This window comes from Dipodomys merriami, unplaced genomic scaffold (assembly GCF_024711535.1).
Source record: "Dipodomys merriami isolate MVZ:Mamm:240054 unplaced genomic scaffold, mDipMer1.0.p SCAF_22, whole genome shotgun sequence".
NCBI lineage: Eukaryota > Metazoa > Chordata > Mammalia > Rodentia > Heteromyidae > Dipodomys > Dipodomys merriami.
The window spans coordinates 2,440,001-2,449,550 of record NW_027203604.1 but is presented as its reverse complement, the minus strand read 5'-3'; positions in this window follow the sequence as shown (position 1 = coordinate 2,449,550).

The window sequence follows — 9,550 nt, the reverse complement described above, 5'->3', positions numbered from 1 at the left end:
TCTCCATCTTCCTTTCCAAAGCCTTCCCACATAGCTAAACTGTCCATCTCTTCAAATGGTTATCCATTCATCAGCAAAGTGACCAATGCCTTCAAGAAAGGGCTAGTTTACCAGTCGTTTTTGGCTTCTGTCTGTCATCTCAGTTACTCAGGAGACAAGGATTAGGAGGATCAACACTTAAGACCAAACAAAAAATGAGAGAGACCCCATTTAAAATAAGCCAGGCATGCCTGTTATGAGAGGTCATGTCACAAGATCATGTCAGAGATCATGTTCCAAGGCTGACTGCAAGACAAAGTGAAGCTCTATCTAAAAATAATTTAAAAGAAAAAGGATTGTAACATCTGATATTTTCAATAACAATTATATGGTTACCAATAGGCTTTTCTTTAAAGAATGTACATTCATACAAAATATTTGAGGAAACTGTTGTGTACAAGACATTCATTACTTCTGGGTATCTGCAATATGCCATGAGAAGATTTCCAGTCTTTTATGCAGAAAGTTATATTCTAAGTCAGGCACTGTTGCTAACCTAACCCTAACACTAACCCAGAGTTAAAAAATTAAACCTCCAATAAACAAATCCTCAAAGAAACAACAATTCAACTAATAAAGACTAAAGACTTAAAGCTAAAGAGTTAGAGACTTTTCAGAAGAAGAAGTAAGAATGTCCAATTTATACATGAGGAAATGTTCAACATCTCTGGCTATAACAAATCCAAACAACATTGACATTCCATTTCACTCCAGTTAGAATGCCATTATCAACAAAACAATAACAAATGCTGGTGGGGAAGTGGCCAAAGTGAACACTAATACATTAATTGGTGAGAATATAAACTTTTTCAACCACTCTGGAAAGCAGTGTGGAGGTTCCTCAAAAGACTAAACATAGAGCTTCCCTATGACCCAGCAATCCCACTTCTGGACATTAACCCATATGACCACAAACCAGGATGAAATAAAGCCACCAGCACAGCCATGTTCATTGCAGTATTGTATACTATAGCTAAGATATGGAATCAACCCAGATGCCCCTCAGTGGATGAATGGATCAAGAAAATGTACCATATATATATATATATATATATATATATATATATATATATATATATATATATATATGCTTCCACCCAGAAGAATGACATTGCCCCATTCTTAAGGAAACGGAAAGACTTGAAAAAAATTATAGTAAGCAAAGTAAGCCAAGCCCAAAGAAACATAGGCTGTGTGGTTTCCCTCATTTGAAATAATTAGAATGTGCCTATATATCCACAAGTAAATCAATGGATAGTAAAAGACAAAAATTACACTTGGACATGGTTAATGAAATAGCACCCTAAACATTCACACAGTGAGAACAAAGGAGAAGTTATTAGGAGAAGATCACAGGGACCCAATAGCTAGGTGCATGTCATAGAAAATGATGATTATCGAAATGAACTCTAAGAAATGTAAACAAAAAGTTTTATATCGTACTGTTTGCAGTTCGTTTTATTCCCCCTCTTTGGTTTATTCCCTTTCATCACTGTTTTTGATTTCTAGACACTTTGTCTTGTATATAGGTTTATCCAATTTGGGAAGGGAAGGAGAAACAGAGAAATGGTGGGACAAAAGGTAAGGCAATGCAGCAGTGATACTCACTAGACATTGGAAATGAACTATACAACTCAGTGGGAAGTGGGATTGTGAGGGGAGAAACTGGGAGAAAACGAGGGAAGGGGTGACACTGTTCAAAAAGAAATGTACTCATTACCTGATTGATGTAAGTGTGACCCCTCTGTACATCACGTTTACAATAAAATTTTTAAAAATTACAAAAAAAAGGTTAAACCCAAACTAATGCAAAAAAATAGTGGACACCAAGTGAGGGTATAGATGAATAATTATTGATAATTAATAATGAAGTGCCTTCTTATCAGGTAAAAGGCCCCGAGTGTTCAATCTCTATCAAAAATTAATTAATTAAAATAAGCAGAAGAAAGAAGCCCCTAAATGATCTTAAATGATTCAGATGGTACAGTCATAAGTAAAATGATGGAAATATTTGATTAGTGTTATCACCTAATATGATAAAAAAAACCTGTACATAAATATGATTGAGATGTTTTATAGTTTTTTTGTTTATTGCATGGTTTTTGCTATATTAGAAAATTTTTATTGACAAAAAAAATCTTCAAAGTTCTTTTTTTTGGGGGGGGGTCCGGTCATGGGGCCTGAACTCTGTCCCTCAGCTCTTCAGCTCAAGGCTAGCACTCTACCACTTGAGCCACAGCACCACTTCCGGCTTTTTCTGCTTATGTGGTGCTGAGGAATCGAACCCAGGGCCTCATGTATGCAGGGCAAGCGCTCTACCACTGAGCCACCTTCCCAGCCCAAATCTTCAAAGTTCTACAGAGGACAAATAATATGCAACCTGAGTAAATCAAATTCTCCATTCTTCAAGTTCTCTGGAAAGGTATTTCTGTCTATTTATCTTAACCATGTTTATAAAGCTCTTATTACTATTATCTTGATCTCTTTCTTTCCCCCTCTCATTTTTTTTCCTATTGACCATCACTAATGGTACTTAGAAATAAGTCGAAATTCTCAAAATAAAGTCGAAATAAAAAACATTACTAAAAAATTCCAGACACTTGGCATGACCAAAGATGTTCTAAATTTATACTTTGTGTGCTCAGATCCAAGTGTAAATCTAAGTTCAAGCTCTAAACTAGCAGCTATAGGCTCTTTATGGATTCCAAGGGCAAGGCTATAAAATTTTTACTTTCAGATTATTTTTTTTTTACTGTTCTTAAAAGTTGGATCTCATAAATCTGCAATTTTCAAAAATTCTGCACCTTTCTGAACAGTGGCCCTTGTATTTCGATTTAAACTAAATGGGACCAAACTTATTACTTCTATTCTGAAAGGTCATTTTTCATCAAGATTGCATTAGAAAATAAATCATTTAAAAACCATCCATGGATGGTTCCTTGCATGAATGTCTTAAGAAGAAGTGGTAATAAGAGTCTCTGCAAAGCTGCTAATTTGTTCCTCCAAAATGGTCTGATGCTGCCACCTTCTGGCACGTAGGTGCTATTTCTCTAAACTCAGTTTCTGCTGAACTGTAATGACATAGAGGAGACTGTCCAGCACATCCATCAACATCAAAGAGAGCTCTGAAAGCACCACAAATGCAAAATGCCAACTTGCGCAAACATTTGTATGTGCATGTTTCTATGTGTGTGTCTAAATAAGTAATTACCTATTAAGATGCCTATAAGGTGAGCTCTCCCGAGACAGTCTTACTCATCAGTTGTAGAAAACTTTTGTTTTTGTTTTTGTTTTTTATTGTGAAAATACCATACAGAGGGGTTACAATTACATGGGCAAGGTAATGAGTACATTTCTTTCTTTCTTTCTTTCTTTTTTTTGGTCAGTCATGGGGCCTGAATTCTGGGCCTGGGCACTGTCCCTCAGCTCTTCAGTTCAAGGCTAGCATTCTACCACTTGAGCCACAGCGCTAATTCCGGCTTTTTTTGCTTATATGGTGTTGAGGAATCGAACCCAGAGTCTCATGCATGCAAGGCAAGCACTCTACCACTAAGCCATCTTCCCAGCCCCATGAGTACATTTCTTATCAAGCATTGTTGCATCCTCCCTTGTTTCCCCTTACCATCCCTTCATATCCCCCTACCCCCCCAATTACCGACCCACCCCTCTACCCCCACACTTCCACCCTCCACTGCCCCCACACACCAAAGTTGTAAAGTTCGGTTTTTTACATAACTAAAGCTACTAGCACAACACATAGCTAAGATATGGAACCAACCCAGATGCCCCTCAGTAGATGAATTGGTCAAGAAAATGTGGTATATATACACAATGGAATTCTATGCCTCCATCAAAAAGAATGACATTGCCTCATTTGTTAGGAAATGGAAAGACTTGGAAAAATTATATTAAGTGAAGTAAGGCAGGCCCAAAGAAACAGAGGTCCCATGGTTTCCCTTATTTGCAATAACTTGTATATGTCTAAGACAAGCAGAAACGGTCAGATAAGTTGATGTTAGGCGAAATGAACCCCAAGATAAGGACTCAAATGTTTTTTCTTTCTTGCTATTGTTTCTAACATATTTATAAGAAATTTCTTTGTTGCTTTGTATGTCCCTCCCCCACAGTATAACCCCTGCTTTCACTGTATTTGATGTAGGTATAATTGTGGAGGGGAAGGGAAAAACAAATTGTATAAATAGGGATACAGGTGGACCCATTGCAACAATGAGATGTACAAGAGGTTATACAGCAGAAGTTTTGATGAGAGTTATATTTTCATTATTCTGTCACTTCTGCAGAATAAATCACAACTCACACCTTTATCAATGGCCTAATTTGAGTCTAGCAAATTAATTCTTTTTAAAAAGCATATTTTACTCTTAGAAAATACTTACAAACCAAAATATTAATAGATGACCTTACAAAAACTTGAAACTGAAAAGTCACATGGTTAAAAATATTCTAAGTATGGGAAGTGGTGCTGTGGCTCAAGCAGTAGAGTGCTCACCTTGAGCTGAAGAGCGCAAGGACAGCGCCCAAGCCGAGTTCAAGCCCCACGACCAACCAAAAAAAATTTTTTTTAATCTATGTATGTGTATCAGTTTTTGTAATTATTGAAGGTAAACTGAAATGACTGCTTATATGGATAATTCATTATCAATAGCTTGATGGTAACTTTTTATTTTGGAAGCAACTGAATTAACAGGCAAAACTTAGAGCCTAAATAGCTGCCCATTTCCACGCAAACTAGGTCAACTGTGAAAATGTGCTCAGTTGCAGGAATGACCACCTTCTTGCTGTTTCAAGAAGGCCACTCTCTTTTTATGATAGTCAAAAGAATAAATGGAGAGTTTTACTGATTCTCTATTTTTTTCTACCTTTCTTTTCATGAGCATCTCCAAGTGAAGGGCAACAGGGTTAAATATTTAGAATGTATAAATGAGCTCCAAGAAAAGAAGCTGGCAACTTCTCCTGCGATGCAGAGCAATTAAACAGACCTACAGCGCCCGCTGGAATTACAGAACATAAGCAAAGATTAATGAGGCCTGAAGATGTCAGGTCCCACAGTCTCCAAACACCGGGCAAGGTGCCCCCACCTTCAGCTTGCTCCACATTGAACAGCTGCCCATTTCCAAAGCAAGCAAAATTGTACTTGTTCCTGCTTGGATTCAGATCCAATTCCATGACCCAGAAGTTAGCTTTTAAAAACAATATTCTAAGCAATCTCTGTTGTTCACCAGACTGTCATACTGAAGGAATAGCCTTGCTGGCCATCCTAAATTTCAGAGTATTTCTTAAAGGATTATGTGTGTTCCAAATCTTTTTCCTAATCTGAGTGACTAAGAATCCAAAGCCCCACCTAGAGGATGCCACTGTGAAAACAGGAAATACAGTACACGTTTGACTGCTCTCTACTAATGAGTGCTTCCGGGAGTGGAGAGCTCTAAAGTTTGCACCTTTGTAAAGGAAACTGCGACAAGAAATGTGTTTTTCTGGATGATTCTAGATTTACCTTTGGTGCTGATAGCAAATAATTAGCCCAAGAACACACGGAATCATTGATCTTATCTCAAATTTAGATAGAAGTTGGGACACACACAATCCCATCTGACTACCTTGTCACACACACCTGACTCAATATTCTTTTCTTTTTATCAGAAATGGAGTCATCTTGTACAGAACTCTGAAATGATTTCACCCCTGTGTACATGTTTTATACTTAGGACTCCTTTATGTTCAAATTCAGTAGAGGATATTTGGATTATTTGTCCTCCTCCCATAAACATTTATTAACATCAATTCCCTGCAATAAAAATGATGCCACTTGGTCAACATGGTTTAATGCATGTTCATATTAGAAACACTATCAGTTCCACTTGATGACCATTCTATGATCCATTTCATCTAATTTAGTGTGTGCTTAGGTTGTCTTTCAAGGAGACTTTGTACCCTACTACCTCCTGCCATTTTCTAGGTCACATTCTTTTTTTTCTTTCTCCTCCTCCAAATCAGGTGGTTTATCTTAGCCAATGAGATTGCATATTTCATGGTACGTTAGCTCTCACATACCCTCTGTAGATTTAGTGAAAACTCATAGCTGTGTGCACTTAATGATACACAGCATGATTGCCATAAATATTTGTAAACTGTATTTGCCTAGCTTTATATAAGGACAAGAACATTGCTTTGACCAAAGCCATACTAACCTGGACAAGTTGATTAATCAGATTGTATCCTCAATAATTTCTTCTCATAAATTTGATGGAGCTCTGAATATCACTCTGACAGAATTCCAGAATTTCATCATTTAATCCACTTCTCTCTGGCCATTGATGTTCTTGTCTTCTCTGCTGAGAACGCCTCCATTTATGGCTCCCTATGGTAGAGGTCACCAATGTTTATTGTGGGTCAAAAACCAGATGGAAGTGTTACCCTTGCCATGGTAAATGCAGGACTTGCTACTGGCTGAATCATTGTGATATGGCTCTCCAAGATTTCAGTACAGCCATGACCTCTATCACACCAAGAGTGCCTCCAGTTTGTAGATTGGTGCCCCATTGGCTTCAAGGTTGACATTAATTACAAGTGTCCCACTGTAGTATGTAGTGAAGACATGCCCAAGACACAGAAAGCTGTGTGCCTGCTAGTAACACCAGCCCTTTCTGCTGCCTGGGCTCACCTGAACCATAAATTTGACCTGATGGATAGATCGCAAGTATGGGTTTATTCACTGGTACATGATTAGAGGATGGAGGATAGAGGATGGAAACTTATAAGGACATGTCTGCCCTGAAAAAAATATTATCAGGAGATCAGTGTGAATTCTATTGAGACAGAATGGCAAAGGAGAAGCCTAATATTTAAGATCACAAACATGCTATTTTACAAACCAGCTTATTCTGTTCTAAGCATTGAAATATAATTTGATCAGTTGATTTATATGCATCAGTGTATGCTCTCCCATACACTTATTTGCCTATGCTTTAAGATACAAATGATAAGTCAGATGTGGTAGCTCAGGTCAGTAACCCCAGTCTTCAACAGCTGAGGCCAAGAATCTCAAGTTCAAAGCCTTTTTTGGGGGGGTCCGGTCATGGGGCCTGAACTCAGGGCCTGGGCGCTGTCCCTCAGCTCTTCAGCTCAAGGCTAGTGCTCTACCACTTGAGCCACAGTGCCACTTTGGCTTTTTTTTTTCTGCTTATGTGGTGCTGAGAAATCGAACCCAGGGCCTTATGCATGCAAGGCAAGTGCCCCACCACTGAGCCACCTTCCCAGCCCTCAAGTTCAAAGCTTTTTAGGTTACCTAGTGATAACCTGTCTCAAAGTAAAACAAAACTATATATATATGCCTTAAAGTAATATATTATTGTATGTGAAGACTATTCAGAATAGTCTTTTGTTCTTCTCCACTAAATGATAGGAAAACTCACTCGATGAATACAATGAAAATTCAAATGTGAACAAGGGGTTCTAAAATCTGAGCCATTTTGCTGTATTCCTTTTGCAACACAAATGGTCAGAAGGTCAGATCTGATTGGAAAATCTGTCACAGGAAATATTAGATTCAAAAACACGCAAACAAGGATATGAAAATATATAATTCAGTTGACAGCCAAGTTTGTTTATTTGATTCTTGCCAGTTTCCAGAAACCTTATCTTTATTTTGAAGACCTAAAAGATTCTTCAATGACTTCCTATCACAACAAAAGCATTATTGTGCATCTAATGTGATTTCCTGCTGTCTGGGGAAAAAATGAAAACGAGTTCAAATCAAGCTGTAAAATGATGTGAAAGGCATATCAAAAAGCCAATGGCCACACTTTAGAAACTGATTTTATTGCCCAATTATGCTACTAAAATGACAAGAAACACTTAGGTACTTAGTACATAATCTATAAAAGAGACACACAATAGACTTTTATAAAATGATTGCATATTTCAAAACGAGGGGAATTGGACTTTCCTAGACTGCGGTATGGGGCAGAGAATAAACTAAAATTCAGGTTGGATGAGTTCCATATATAGCCAGGCTTGTTCCCAATGTCCAGAATGTAAGTCAAGATTGAAAGATTGCTTGATAAATCACTGCTTATTCAATCTATTTCCTGCAAGTACAAACAAGAACACAACAAATAGCTTAGAAATTATTGCCAGATTCTACTTCAAGATCTATTGAACATTATTTCCCGCAATATACTATACATATGAAGCCTTATAGGAAATAAGAAAAGCAGTAATAAGATTATTATTCAGATAAATTCATTTCAAATCTCATTAAAATGTAAGAGTTCAAAAGCAATAGCCCTACTCTTCAGAAGAACATTTTTATGTGTATGATAGTCCTGGGGCTTGAACTGGAAGCCTGAGCACTATTCCTGAGCTCATTTTGTTCAAGGCTTTCTTGCCTGGGTTGGATTTGAATCATAATCCTCAGATCTCAACCTCGTGAGTAATTTAGGATTACAGGTCTGAGTCACCAGCACCAACTCAGACAAAAACATTTTAATAGAAATTATCAGATTGAATTTAATTTCATAGCACCCTACTTGGCACACGCTGGAGCTAGTTATGTCTGAAGTAGTCACAGATATTTTTCCAAGGTTACATGGAGGCAAATTCCAAGACCAAGCCTGGATGTGTTTTTGTACCTCCAGGACCCCAGCAATATATTTTGCAAAGATAACTAATACTCAGAATAATCCAAATTAATGAATATTATATTCAAGAAGTATTTGAGGTGGTTGACATTTTGATTATATGCTTTTATCTCATAGTAACTTATTGAATTTTCTGACTGTTTGTTGTTTTCTTTTGTTTTTTTATTCATTTAGAATGAAACTCCCAAAGTCAGGCACTAGTCATGGCTTACTGGGTCTTTCAGTATTTAGCACAACATGAGTCCAAAATTAAAGAGTAAATTAAAATTTATTGCATGCCTGAATACATACAAAAAACATAAATTTTCTCAAAGAGATTGTTAAATTTTAAAAAAAATTAGTTGATTAATAAGTTGGGAGACTAATGGGAGGAGGAAAGGTAGATGAAATAAAAAGGGAACAAGGAAGAAATAGAGTTAAAATACTCAAAAATGTGATTAAAAAGGTGGAAAATATAAATTGAGTCACATAGAAGGGGAAAACAAGATGGGAGAGAATGATGGAAGGATGACTCTGATCAAGAAGTACTGAACATTTAGTGTACAGGCTCAATTGTAACCCTTTGTACAACTTTTGAAGTTCACTGGTAGTTAATTGGGAGCAAAAACTTATAATGATGGCCATTATTATGTGTATTATTCAAAAAATTCACTATTCAAAAATCACCTTGATGTCTCAAGGTAAATTAGTGGACTCAGTCACTATTCTAGTAAGAAACAGATGGCATATGCAAACTGGGTAGCAGGGAGTTGAATAAAGGGAGTTTGGGTAGAGACAAATCAAAATGGAACCTACTAAGTAAGACGTATTTCTATCCCTAAGATGAAATATAAAGAGAAAAAAATAATTAT